The sequence below is a fragment of the Hypanus sabinus genome, chromosome 10 (genome assembly GCF_030144855.1).
Source record: "Hypanus sabinus isolate sHypSab1 chromosome 10, sHypSab1.hap1, whole genome shotgun sequence".
In the NCBI taxonomy this organism is placed as follows: Eukaryota; Metazoa; Chordata; class Chondrichthyes; order Myliobatiformes; family Dasyatidae; genus Hypanus; species Hypanus sabinus.
Window position 1 is genome coordinate 118,671,326 of NC_082715.1, and position 13,519 is coordinate 118,684,844.

At 42.0% G+C, this 13,519-nt stretch overlaps 1 long non-coding RNA gene across 1 annotated transcript; it reads right to left on the minus strand.

The window, feature by feature from the left end:
• Positions 1-506: 506 nt before the first annotated feature.
• Positions 507-10,952, minus strand: LOC132400337 (uncharacterized). Its single transcript, XR_009514228.1, has 4 exons — positions 10,832-10,952; positions 5,220-5,353; positions 899-964; positions 507-638 (listed from the first exon to the last, which is right to left on the minus strand). It is a non-coding gene; the product is annotated as an uncharacterized LOC132400337 (long non-coding RNA).
• Positions 10,953-13,519: the final 2,567 nt, after the last annotated feature.

Below are 13,519 nucleotides of genomic sequence, written 5' to 3' on the forward strand. Positions count from 1 at the left end.
TTAGAAGCTTTTTGTATGACGCGCGGCTCTGGGGTTGTACCCCCAGTGGGTTTTTTTTCCCCTTCACTTTTTTGCTTAGTAGGGTTTTTTTTAATTCACACAATTTTCAATCTTTTAGATAATTTTTTCCTTGAGGCATTGTAAGTGTTGTTACTTCAATGCACTTGTGTTATTTTTGAATAATATAATAAAAAGATTTGAAAAGAAAAGAAAGCTCAGTTCACCATTGCACAGTTAACAGAATGCATGCAGCAGAACCAGTCCTTCGCCAAGGCGCCCCACTTTGCACCAATCATCCCTCTCAAACGAAGGAAAAACATCAAAAGAGAAGTAACCAGAATCCAGAAGGACATACTACATGAGCCTCAAAGTCCCCTGAAAAGAGTTCACAGCCACGGGCCTTGCCAATCAACCCTTGCAGCATGAAACCCAAGACATCTGCACTTCCCACCCAGAGCAGCTAGGGAAAGGGAGAGGAAGACTGGTCAAAAGCCGCCAAACACCCACCTGTCCTCTGCTCCTGACCTCATTGGCTTCAACCTTGCACGACACCTCAATCGGAGAGAATCAATGGAGCCAATCATAGGCTGCACCTCACCTCCAGGCTGTGTACTCTGCTCCAACCTTCATCAAACTCCCTTGGAGACAGTGAAGTACAATATTACTCAATCAGCACAAAAACACCATCAAAATGTAAATCATAGTTCTAATCACACGTAGTTTAGTAGTGGAATCATATTTGAAAGAAATAAATGTGCTAGAAGAAGTAATTTTGTGAACTGTCTTCAGGACATCACCATTGGTGAGGTTGTTCTTCCTGAACAAAGATCAAGGCAACTTGCAGCTTTCCCTCCTGGAGTCTTCCTTATTCAGTGTAAAGCACTTTGATGGGACTTACTGTGTAAAGACTGATATATCTGTAGGAACAGAAGATGTTGGCAATACTCAGCAGGTCAAGTAGATTCTGTGGGATGAGAAACACAGGCAATATTTCAGGCTCAGCCCAATACATCTCATGCACATCCCTTCCCAAAATTGGTACTATGTCTTTGATGATGGGCATTGCCTTCTTGAGATGCATCAATACTATCTCAAGAAGGCAACATTCATCACCAAAATCCTGCCATCCTGGACATGCCATCCTTTTGCAGCTATCATCAAGCAGAAGGTACATACACCTGAGGTCCAACACCACCAAACTCAAGAACAGTGACTTCCCTTCAGTTATTTGGTTCTCAAACTAAATGCCAAAGCATTAATAAGTTCAGTTCAGCAACACCATAATCTCTTTGATTACTTTGAACTAAAATTGACTGTTCTTTTGTTCTGATTGTCTGCTTTCTTGTAAAAATTGTGCATTATTTTTTTCATTTATTCTCTTTTTGTGTGAATGCTACTTAGCATTTTCAATGTGCCTGTGATGCTACTACAAATAAGTTTTTCATTATACCTCTACACACATGTACTTGTGCATACAACAATAGAATTGGCTTTGAGATATTTGGAACTCTGAAACTTTTGCAAGAGTGATTACTAAACACAGGGCAAGTGAAGCTTTTTGTAAGGCACTAAGGGCAGTAAGATCCCTACTAGTTTCCTCACCTATGTTGAGCCGAACGGATCCATATTCATCCTCATCACTATATGTCATTTGGCACAGGCATTTGTCATCTATATGACCATGTTTGTTCTTGGCAAATGGTTTGATAAGAAGTGGTTTGCCATTGCCTTCTCCTGGGAAGTGTCTTTACTATTCGGGTGTACCCAGCCATTATCAATACCCTTCAGAGATTCTCTGCCTTGTGTCAGTTGTCCCATTACCAGGACTTGTGTTATGCAACTGCTGCTCGTCCGACCATTCATGGGTTCACGTGGCCCGGATCAGGAGGCTAAGCAGGAACTACACCTTGCCCAAGGGTGACCTGCAGGCTAGTGGAGGGAAGGAGCATCTTACAACTGCTTCGGTCGAGACTTATCTCCGCCCCGCCACCCAGTATCCATAGAACAGTGATAAAAGAGTAGCAGAGATTCCCAGCCATATCCATTGTCTGGGTAATGGCTGCAGTTTTAATAAACAACTTCTTCCCTCCACCCATCTCCCCCCTCATCTCCATCACACTTTCAAGCTAGCCACTGCTTCACAATGCCACAGACCTAGGTTCAAGCCTGACCTTGGGGGTTTCTACATTCTCCATGTGACTGTATGAACTTCCACCAGTTTATCCCATTTTTTCTCACATCTCTATGGAGTACAAGTTGGTAGGTTAATTACCAATGTAAATTGTCCCAAATGTATATGTAAATAGCAGAGGGTGGGAGACTAGACGAAAATTTTGGGAGCATAACATGAATTAATTTTAAATTAATGTAAAATAGAACTATAATACAAAAGCAAGGATGTAATGCTAAGGCTTTATAAGGGACCAGTGAGGCCTCACTTGCAATATTATGAGTTTTTGGTTCCCTTATCTAAGAAAGGATTGAAGAGGGTTCAAAGGATGTTCATGAAAGAGGGGGGCATCTCAATGAAACCCATTGAAAATTGAAAGGCCTTGATAGAGTGGATGTGGAGAGGATGTTTCCAATGGTGGGGGAATCTACGACAAGAGGTATCAGAATAGAGGGACGTCCATTTAGAACAGAGATGAGGAGATTTCATTTAGAACAGAGATGAGGAGGAATTTCTTTGGCCAAAGAGTGGTTAATCAATGGAATTCGTTGCCATAAGGGCTGTGGAGGCCAAGTCATTGGGTATATTTAAGGCAGGGGTTGATAGATTCTTGATTAGTCAGGGCATGAAGGGCTATGGGGAGAAAACAATAGCTTGGTACTGAGAGGGAAATGGATTAGCCATGCTAATACGTCAGAGGAGACTCATTGGCCTAAATGCTTAATTATACTCCTGTTTCTTATGATCTTATGGTCTAAAATGATCGGTTGTTGGTTAGCATCGACACAGTGGGCCAAAAGGCCTGTTACCCCACTCTGTGATTTTGTGCTCGGAAGATGAGTTCAGCTAAATATTGACAGCTGGTTGGCAGGTTAACTGACCACTGTAAATTGCCCTTGCAAGTTTTAGGTGAATACCTAAATCTGGTTTACTGGTTCTCTATTGTCAGACGCACTGAGATAGAATGAAAAGCTTTTATTTCAGGTGCCCCCCAGATAGATTATGCCATACACGGAGATAATAAAAGGAAAGCAGAATGGAAGTAAATGGGAATATAGGGAGTGAGCACTCTATATATTGAGATACACTGAATATCGAAACATTCCTTCTGTAAACTGGTTTATGACGACAGCCACTGCGATGAGAAGCTCAAAGAATCATTGACCCAGTGGACTTGCCCTGAATGAGTTCCCGCATCACAACAAGGTTATAAAATACTGTCAAAGGGCTCAAAGGTTCTTTCAGCACCATAGATTAATAAACAGGTGTGGTGCAGTTTATAATTAATGTACTTTACCTGATAAAGCTGCCAGCTGTATCATACTCCTGTTATTAACAGTCCTTGATTTGATAAGACTGAAATATATATATTTTGTGGTGCGGAAGAGAAACTAGAACACAATGTAGCTGAAGAAAACAAGAAGCCATTGTTTCAGAGAGTTAACAAGATGGTTATAAATATTTCATCTGGTAGTAACAGTAAGTAACTATTAGCCCACAGATCACTGCAGGCCTGGCACATGGCTGTTATTTATTATTTTCTTCCATTGTTCTCCAGGGGCCTATTTCAGGGTCACCAGCATTAAAGGAATGACAAGTGTGAGACTTTGTGCCTCCAGTAAGGAACAAGGTGTTTGAACCACTCATATGACTAAATGCACAATTGCTTTCAGGAAACACTGAAGATGCACTGAAATCTTGGCTCTTTTCCTATGAACATGGTACTACGTACCATTCTTGAAGCCCCCAACCTCAAGGACAACTTCTACTCTACTGTTATCAGATTCTTGAACAGACCTGTCAAACACTAGAAGATGAAAGCTTTGTTTCCCAATCTACCTTACTTGTCTATCTGTGTGGCTTTTTCTGTGTAACTGTAACTTAGCATTCTGCATTCTCATGCCAGTTAAACTTCTTTGTAAGCAGGCAGTGCTCGAGCCAGCAGCACAGTGGTGCAGGAAGTGGAGCTCCTGCCTTAGAGTTCCAAGGATCTGAGTTCATTCCTGACCTCAGGTGCTATCTGCCTGAAAGAGATCCATTTTCTAATGGGGAGCCGGTTTCCTCTCACATCCCAGGTTTGGTACGTTTACAGTATTGGGGAGGTGAAATAGGGCTGCTGAAATTGCTCTTTTGCGAGCTGGCTCAGACCCAATAGATGGAATGGTCTTCTTCTGCGTCATAATAAGTAAACAAAATGCAGCAGCAGTTAATATGGTCATAGCAATGGCTGATAGAAATCAATCCTGATAAGTGTGATGCAATCTGTTTGGCAAAGAATTATAAGTGTAGGACTTGCACAGTGAATGATATGTCTATTGTTTCTAAGAAATAGAGGAGGCTTGATGTACATGCCCAAAGTTCCCTGAAGGTGTCAGCACAGGGAGATAGGTTGGTAAAGATGGCATACAGTGTACAAAATCAGGAAGAGCGTAGATAGGGTGAATGGGTATAGTCTTTTTCCAAGGGTGGAAGAATCAGGAATTGGAGGACATAGGGCCATGGACCAATTGAGCAAGGGGCCTACAGACCCCAGATTGGGAACTCCTTGTTCATGTGAGGAAGGGGATATTGCACAGGAACCTGAGGGGCAAATTTGTAACCCAGTGGGTAGCCCATAAATGGAATGAGTTGAGAAGCCATCATGACAGGTACATGAATGAGAAAGGTTTAGTAGAATATGGGCCAAATGTAGGCAAATAGGATGAACTTCGATGGGAATCTCGGTCAGTATGGACCAGTGAGGCCAAAGAGCCTGTTTCCATGCTGTATGACTGACTCCACAGGATAATTGCCTTTATTAGCCTGGACACACAATATAACATCAAGAAGATTATGATACAATTATGAGCAATCTAGTGACTCGTCAATTCTTCATCAGTTTCAGTCCATCACACAAAGCAGCCTCCCCTGCATGGACTCTGTCTACACTTCCTGCGAGCTCAGGAAAGCAGCCAGTATAATTAAGGACCTCACCCACCCGTTCATTGGCTCTTCTCCCCCTCAGCCCCCCCTCCAAGGGCAGAAGATACAAAAGCTTGAAAGCACATACCTTCAGGTTCAAGGACTTCTATCCTATCCTGCTGCCATATGCTAAAGATGAGGTCCATGATTTCCCAATCGACCTTTTTTCAGCAACTGCTCTTTATTTGTTTACCTCCCCTGGCCTTCCTCTGTAATCTAATACTAAAAGGAAAACAGAATGCATAATATTGTATCTCAGGTAATGATGTGTGGCATTAATTGTCTCGATGGCATGCGAAGATTTTCACCTTATCCTGGTACACATGACAATCAACCAACACACACCGTTTCAATCTGTTGAAATGAAGCCATTTCAATCTGTTGACTGCAGCAACCTTTGCCAGCTCACAGATCAATAATTCAGCAACACACACAAAATGCTGGAGGATCTCAGCAGGTCAGGCAGCAGCTATGGAGGTGAATAGATTGCCGACATTTTGGGTCGAGACCCTTCCTCAGGGACAGGAAGGATCTCGGCCTGAAACATTGTTCATTTCCATCGATGCTGCCTGACCTGCTGAGTTCCTCCAGCATTTTGTGTGCATTGCTCTGGATTTCCAGTCTCTGCATACTCTCGCTTTTAAGATGAATACCTCTACTTTTTTCCCTGTAAATTTTCTCTTTAAAACTTCCATAATCTCCATCTCCCCACCACGACTGATTCTACCCCTCGTCAATGCATGTGGAATAAATTACAGAAGATAATTAACCCAGCAAGCCACACATCTTTGGATAAGGAAGGAATATGGAGCACCCAGAGGAAACCCGCGTGAGGACGGCGCAGTAGCTGAGATTGAATCTAGAGATGAGGCAGTGGCTCCAAGTTGTGCCACTGTGCCAGTCAGGTGGCTGAGTAGGGTAGGTGTGTGGATTCATGTGCGTTTGTGAGTAGCACTGGGCAACAGTGGCTGAAGGTAAAGTTTGTTCTCAAGAATTCCCTACCATTTAAGATTCCAAGATCCTTGTACCCAATATATCGCAAATTGCAGCAGCCCTCTGTAATTTCCACAAAAATCAATGCTCATGGTTCAACCACATAAAGGCAATGGATAAGTTTTGTTCACAATTACGAGAAAATCTCCAGATGCTGGAAATCCAAAGTAACACTAACACACTATGTTGGAGGAACCAGCAGGTCAGGCACCATCTATGGTAAAGAGTAAACAGTTGACATTTCAGGCCAAAACCCTTCATCAGGACTGAAAATAAAGATGTGAAGTCAGAGTAAGAAGGTGGGGGGGGGAGGGGAGGAAGAAGTACAAGGCGGTGGGTCTTAGGTGAAACCAGAAGGGAAGAGGGATGAAGCAAAGAGCTGGGAAGCTGATTGGTGAAAGAGATAAACAACTGGAGGAAGGGTGAATCTGATAGGAGAGGACAGAAAACCATGGAAGAAAGGGAAGGAGGAGGTGCACTTGTGGATAAAGTTTGTTACTTGGAGTGTTGCAAGTGGCATAAGACAAACAGGACGCCATATCTGGTAAGAAGGAAGTCCTCATCAACATATCCCTTTGCTGACTAACTTTGTATTTTACACAGTTTAGTTCCACCAGTTCTAACAAAGGGTCTTAGGCATGTAATATTAAATCGAATTCACTATCAACACTTATTCCCAGAACTGCTGGGTTCTTCTGTTTTTGTTTCTGCTTTCCAGTATCTGCATTTGTTTTCAGTTTCATCTTTCTTCGCTATAACTTGCTATTGCCGTCTGATATCAGGAGTGTTTATGCACAAATATATCAGCTACTTAACTGGAAAATGGTCCTGAGTCACTCCGTTATCAGGTGCTATGAATCCCAGAAAGTATTTCAACTCTAGTGCAAGTAACTGGTGACCTTCTTGTTGACTCAAAGGTAGTAGCTCAACAGTCAAGCCGAAGTGTTTGTGAAAGTTATTCTATTCTCTGATTTTTTTTAAAAAAGAATGTTTTTCTCCCAGAGCTGAGTAACACTGGCAAGTTTTCCTTGAACTGAGTGGCTTTCTGATGCAGTTCAACATTAACCACATCAATGAATCAAGGATCTCATTTACACACTAAAACAAGTTTGGCGGATGTCCTCCTTTACAAAGCGTTCAGAAGCTGAGATTTTTTACAAAAATGTAGTGATTTCTTCTGGTCATTATTATTCATAAATAGGGATTTTCCTTTCAACTATGAATTAAATTGACATGGCAATCTTTAAACTCAGGCTTACCAAGTTACAAAGTCTAACCATTCATGCCTGTACTATCATCACCACTGTGGGTTGATTGATAGCACTCTCATCTCTTGAGGTAAAAGTTATCGATGCTTAAGGCAAAAAGCTGGAACTGTTGCAGTGCCATGCTCTGAGGGAGCTGAGGGAGTCATCCTTTTGAAGAGGCATTTAACAATTCCACGCCCAATTGGAAGCAGAGCATTCCAGTGTCCATCCTTCACTGTCCAAGCCCGCATTGTCCTCTCCTACACGTGTAAGGCCGAAAATCTCATTCCATTTGTGAGAGCCTGTCGTGAGCAATCAAAATCATGTGACCAAACTTCATACAATGTAAATAGAAGCTATTCTTTATCTGTAGAGGAGGGTTGTTCTGAGACGGAGTTAAGTGTTAGAAGGTTAAACAGTGCAGAAACAGGTCCTTTGGCCTAAGTGTTCATACTGGAGACTTTAAATGATCTCATTTACCAGCATTTGACCTGATCTTTCTATATCTTGGTGATTCAAGATTGTCCAAGAATCTCATAGTGCCTTTGTCTCCATGCTGCCTATAAAAATTAAGCTAAATTGGCCAGATCTAGAGCTAAATTAAGACTGTTGTCCAGTTCCAGGGACAGAAACCCGAATATTTAAAAGTTATGTAGACTCCTAGGCATTTAGGTTGGTGTAGGGATAGGAAAGGTTTAAAGGAATATGGGTCAAAGGTGGCAAATGCAGTAAGCTCAGGTTGGCAACTCGGTCGCCACAGACAGAGGATTATTGAGGCAAACAGAAAAAACAGATCCTTCAGCACAAATGGTCTACCCCAACCAAAATGCTCCTACCAGTTGTCCCATTTGCTGGCATTTAGCATTTAGTCCATAAACTTCAAAACATTTCCAAATCAGGTACCAGTCCAACAATCTTTTAAAAGATATTATTGTACCTGCCTCCAGCAGCTCATTCCACAGAGTTACCACCCTTTGGGTAAAACATTTCTCCTCAAGTTCCTCATAAATCTTTCCTCTCATCTTAAAACTCTGCCCTCGAGTTCTTAATATCCTAACCCTGTGAAAAAGACTACGGGCATCCATTATCTTGATCTCTTAGTCTGCGACACTCTAAGGAATAAACTCCGAGCCAGTCCACCCTCTCACTCTAACCCAGAACCTCAAGACCTGGTAGCACACTTGTAAATCTTTTCTGCACTCTCTTCAGTCTAATAGCATCTTTCATATAGCAGGGTGACCAAAACTGAACTCAATATTCCAACAATGGTCTTGCAGCTACCCAGATATGTCGGGTCAAAGTGCCTGTTTACATGTTGTATGACCATGTCTCAGTAACCCTAGGTAAGGATTTTGCATAGTGATAAAGATTTCAGGCTCCACTACAGTTGAATTGTTCACATACATAAGGAGTAAAAATTTTTACGTTACGTCTCCGTCTGGATGTACAATGTGCAAATTATAGTAATTTGGAATAAATGGAATGTACAGTAAGATATACAACAGGACAGTCAATATAGCTTAGAAATAAAATTATACCATTGTGAATTAATCAGTCTGATGTTCTGGTGGAAGAAGCTGTCCTGGAGCCTGTTGGTCCTGACTTTAATATTGCAGTATCGTTCCCCGGATGGTAGCAGCTGGAGCAGTTTGAGGTTGGGGTGACTCAGGTCTCCAATGATCCTTCAGGTCCTTTCTATGCACTTGTTGCTGTAAATGTCCTGAATAGTAGGAATTCCACATCCACAGATATGCTGGGCTGTCCACACCACTCTCTATGGAGTCTTGTGATTGAGGGAAGTACAGTTCCCGTACCAGGCAATGATACGTATCCTGATCCTGTCAATATCCTGATACCAGGCAATGATATGTATACGACTGACCAGGCCAGTTGGGATGCTTTCAGTTGTGCCCCTGTAGGAAGTCCTTGGGATTTTGGGACTCATGCCGAACTTCTTCAACCATCTGAGGTGAGAGAGGCACTATTGTGCTTTTTTCACCGCACAGCCAGTATGTACAGACCAAGTGAGAACATCGGCGAAGTGTATCCCTAGGAACTTAAAGTTGTTCACCCTCTCAACCCCAGGTCCATTGATGTCAGTAGGGGTTAGCCTGTCTCCATTCCTCCTGTAGCCCATGACCGACTCCTTTGTTTTTGCAACATTGAGGGAGAGGTTGTTTTCTTGACACCACAGTAGGCTTCTCTGTAGGCTGCCTCATTATTATTTGAGATAAGGCTAATCAATGTAGTATCATCTGCAAATTTAATTGGCAGATTGGGGCTGAGGGTGGCAACACAGTCATGGGTATACAGAGAGTAAAGGAGGGGGCTTAGTATATAACCCTGAGGGGCTCCTGTGTTGAGAGTCAGAGGGGTAGAGATGAAGGGGTCCACTCTTACCAATTGCCTGTGATCTGACAGGAAGTCCAGGATCCAGCTGCAAAAGGCAGGATGAAGCCCGAGGTCTCTGAGCTTCTTGTTGAGCCTGGAGGGAATTATGGTGCTGAATGCTGAACTGTGGTCCAAGAACAGCATTCTCACATAAGCATCCTTCTCCAGGTGTACAAGGACAGTGTACAAATCACCACTTGTTGCTTCCATACAAATGTAGGTTCCTACATTATAAACTCCTCTGCGAAAGATATATTCATATTTGCTGTGTTATTCTTCACTGTTTTGGCCCATGTTGACATTGTATTAAAATTGTACCTTGGTACAGCTGGTAGAGACCCTTCAATAAAAGACTTTGGCCGGAAATGTGGATCATTTACTTTTTTCCTTAGATGCTGCCTGACCTGCAGGGTTCCACCAGCATTGTATGTGTGTGTTGCTTTGGATTTCCAGTATCTGCATATTTTCTTGTGTTTGTGATATTTTTATAGAATTGCTTTCACTATTAAAAAACAACTATTTTTTTTTTTTTTTTGCCAATTTTCTACCTGAATCAAGCTCCTGGGCATTAAAAACATTAAAACAGCAAACCATTTTTAGGTTGAGCTAAAAGGCTGACATTATGCAGCCAAGCATATAATGAACAGTAGACGGAGAAGTGAGTCAGAAAAAGTAAGAAAGTCAGCTGCGTGATTTATTGCTGAATTAGAAGCAGCAAAAGACAAACTAAAATACATATGGGAATGTGTCCAAGCTCCAAAGAAAGATCTGGAAATATTTCTTTTTGCACAGTTTTGTTGGTGAATGGAAGCCTTTAATAAGCTCCCCATCTGTGGCTATCTCTGAATGAGGCCCTGTAGCTGATGTTTTCAACAACATGCTTGTTGTCACACAGTTACATTTTATCAGACCTTCTCACACCAGAAACTGTCATAAGATGGAACAAATCCATGAACCAAGATAAATTGCAACAAATTTGAAGGGTGCACAATGTGCAAGGAAAACAAATCCTCAAGTACCCAATCTGATGTGTCTTCAATAATTCCCACACTGCTCTTGACACACCTACCGTCTCCTTGCTCTCCAAGAGTTGAATCTCACCCAGTCTTGACTTTGACAAACCCCAGACCACTTATAGCTGGATGCATTGTCACTGGCTGACTCAGGAAAGGGACGTTGGGGGAAGATACTGTGGTAAACTATGTGTATACCTGCCTGGACATGCCCCTCTGCTAACTGTTCCTATGGCTCCTCCCACAGACCCTGTATAAAGGCGATTGGAGGCACTGCTCCTCCCTCAGTCTCTAAGATGTTGTGGTCACATTTGCAGCAAATAAAAGCCTATCGTTTGCCTCCCGTCTCCAAGAGTTATTGATGGTGCTTCAGATACAAATTCCTGAGAGCTCAAACCAACATTCAAGAGCACAAATAGGTTCAAGCACAGCTTCTAGTCCACTACCATCAGATCCCCAAGTAGACTTCGAATATGCTAAATGATGAACTCTTGATCTCCCAAACTATCTCAGTTATCCGTTTGCCTTCACTGAATTTTCTCTATAATTTATCACTACTGCATATTCTGCATTGTTTAATGTAATTATATATAGCATGAACTACCTGGATTGCTTGAAGACAGAAGTTTTTCACTGTATCTCTGTATCTGTGATGATAATAAACTAATACCAATAGAAGGATCATTGTGAAGACCTTCTCAACCATGATTCTGTCCTTACTATTAGTTATTGACATTATTATTATAGTCCCATGTACCAAGTTGCATGTCTTTCATACTGTTCGTACAGATCAGATCATTACACAATGAATAATGAGCTAGAATAAGGTAAAACAATAACAATGCTTAGCAAACTGTAAAAGTTACTGAAAAAGTGAAATGCAGGTAAATGATAAAGGCAAGATCATAATATGGTAGATTGTGAGGCCATGAGTCTATCTTATTGTACAAGTGATCAATTCAAAAATCTGATGAAAATGGGGTAGAACCTCTCCTTGAAGTGTTGGTACAAGGTTTCAGGCTTTTGTATCTTCTGCCTGAGGAGAGGGGGAGAAGAGAGAATGTCTGGAACACGTGAGGGTCTTTAATTATCTTGCTGTTTTACTGAAGCAGCAAGAAGTGTAGACAGAATCCATAGAGGAGAGGCTGAGGACCATGATGTGCTGAGCTGTGTCCACAATTCTGCAATTTCTTGTGGTCACATGCAAAGCAGTTCCCATTCCAAGCTATGATGCATCTCCTCCTTGTTGATAATCAACACAGGCACCCCTCGAGGATGCATGCTTAACCCACTGCTATCTCTATTCTCTTCGCTGTGTGGCTAGGCACAACTCAAATACCATCTATAAATTTGCCGATTAAACTACTATTGTGGGCAGAATCTCAGATAGTGATGAGGATGCTTACAGGGGCAAGATAGATTGGCTTGTTGAGTGAGTGTCACAACAATAACCTTGCATTCAATGTCAGCAAGACACGAAGAATTGATTGTGGACTTCAGAAAGTTGGGAGAACACACCAATTCCCATTGAGGAGTTAGCTTCACCTCAGATGCTATTCTGGGCCCAACACATTGATACAATCATGACAAAAGCACACCAGCAGCTCTACTTCATTGGGTGTTTGAGGAAATTTGGTATGTCACCAAAGGCTTTTTATAGATGTAATATGGAGAACATTCTGACTAGTATGAAGGCTCCAAAGCACAGCTTTGCAAGAGGCCGCAAGGAGTTGAAGACACAAACATCTGCATCACGGGCACAACAAGCCTTTCTAACATCAAGGACATCTTCCAAAGATGGTGCTTCAGGAAGACAGTATCTATCATTAAGGACCCTCACCACATGGAAAATGCCCTCTATTCATTACTATCATCAGGATGTGGGTACAGGAGCCTGAAGACCTGCACAGAACATTTTAGGATCTGCTTCTTCCCCTCTGCCATCAGATTTTGGAATGGTCCCTGAACACGTGACACCACCTCACTATTCCTCTTTTGCATTGTTTGTTTATTTATTTGTTTGTTTAGTATAACTTATTGCAATTATTTTACGTATTTAACTGTACTGCTAAGTTAACACATTTCACAGCATGTATACATCAGTGATAGTTAACCAGATTCTGATTTACTGAACATAGTCTTTGCTATTCTACCATTTCAAGAAAAATACAGGGACAGTACCAACCAGTACACATTGCTGTTGACATTATTACTCTTCTACGATAGTGCAACACCTTGCTCAAATTCATCTGTTCCTCACTAGTTTAAGTTGGCTTCCTAATGGAATGCAAACCATGATCCTCGTCAATGCCAATGCCAACCACTGGGTCAATCTCATTGGAAAACAAGGCTGTGCCATTGCCCAAGCTCTTCAGAAATATAGAACAGTGCAGTGTAGGAACAGACCTTCAGCTCACAATGGTGTTAAATTAAACTAATCAGCTTTGTCTGCACAGGATTCATATCCCTCCATATTTATGCATCTATCCGAAAGCCTCGTGAACACCAGGTTCTTTTTACTTCCATGACCATTCCTTCCAGGCACTCTCTGTGTAAACACTTGCCCTGCACATCCCTTTAAATATTTCCCCTCTGGCCTAAAGTTATGTCCTCTAGTATTCAACATTTCCACACTGGGAGAAGGATTCTGCCTCTCTACTCTATTTCTACCTCTGATAACTTTACAAACTTCTGCCAAGTGTCCTTTCAGCCTCTGATGTTGCAGAGAAGACAGGCTCCATGCC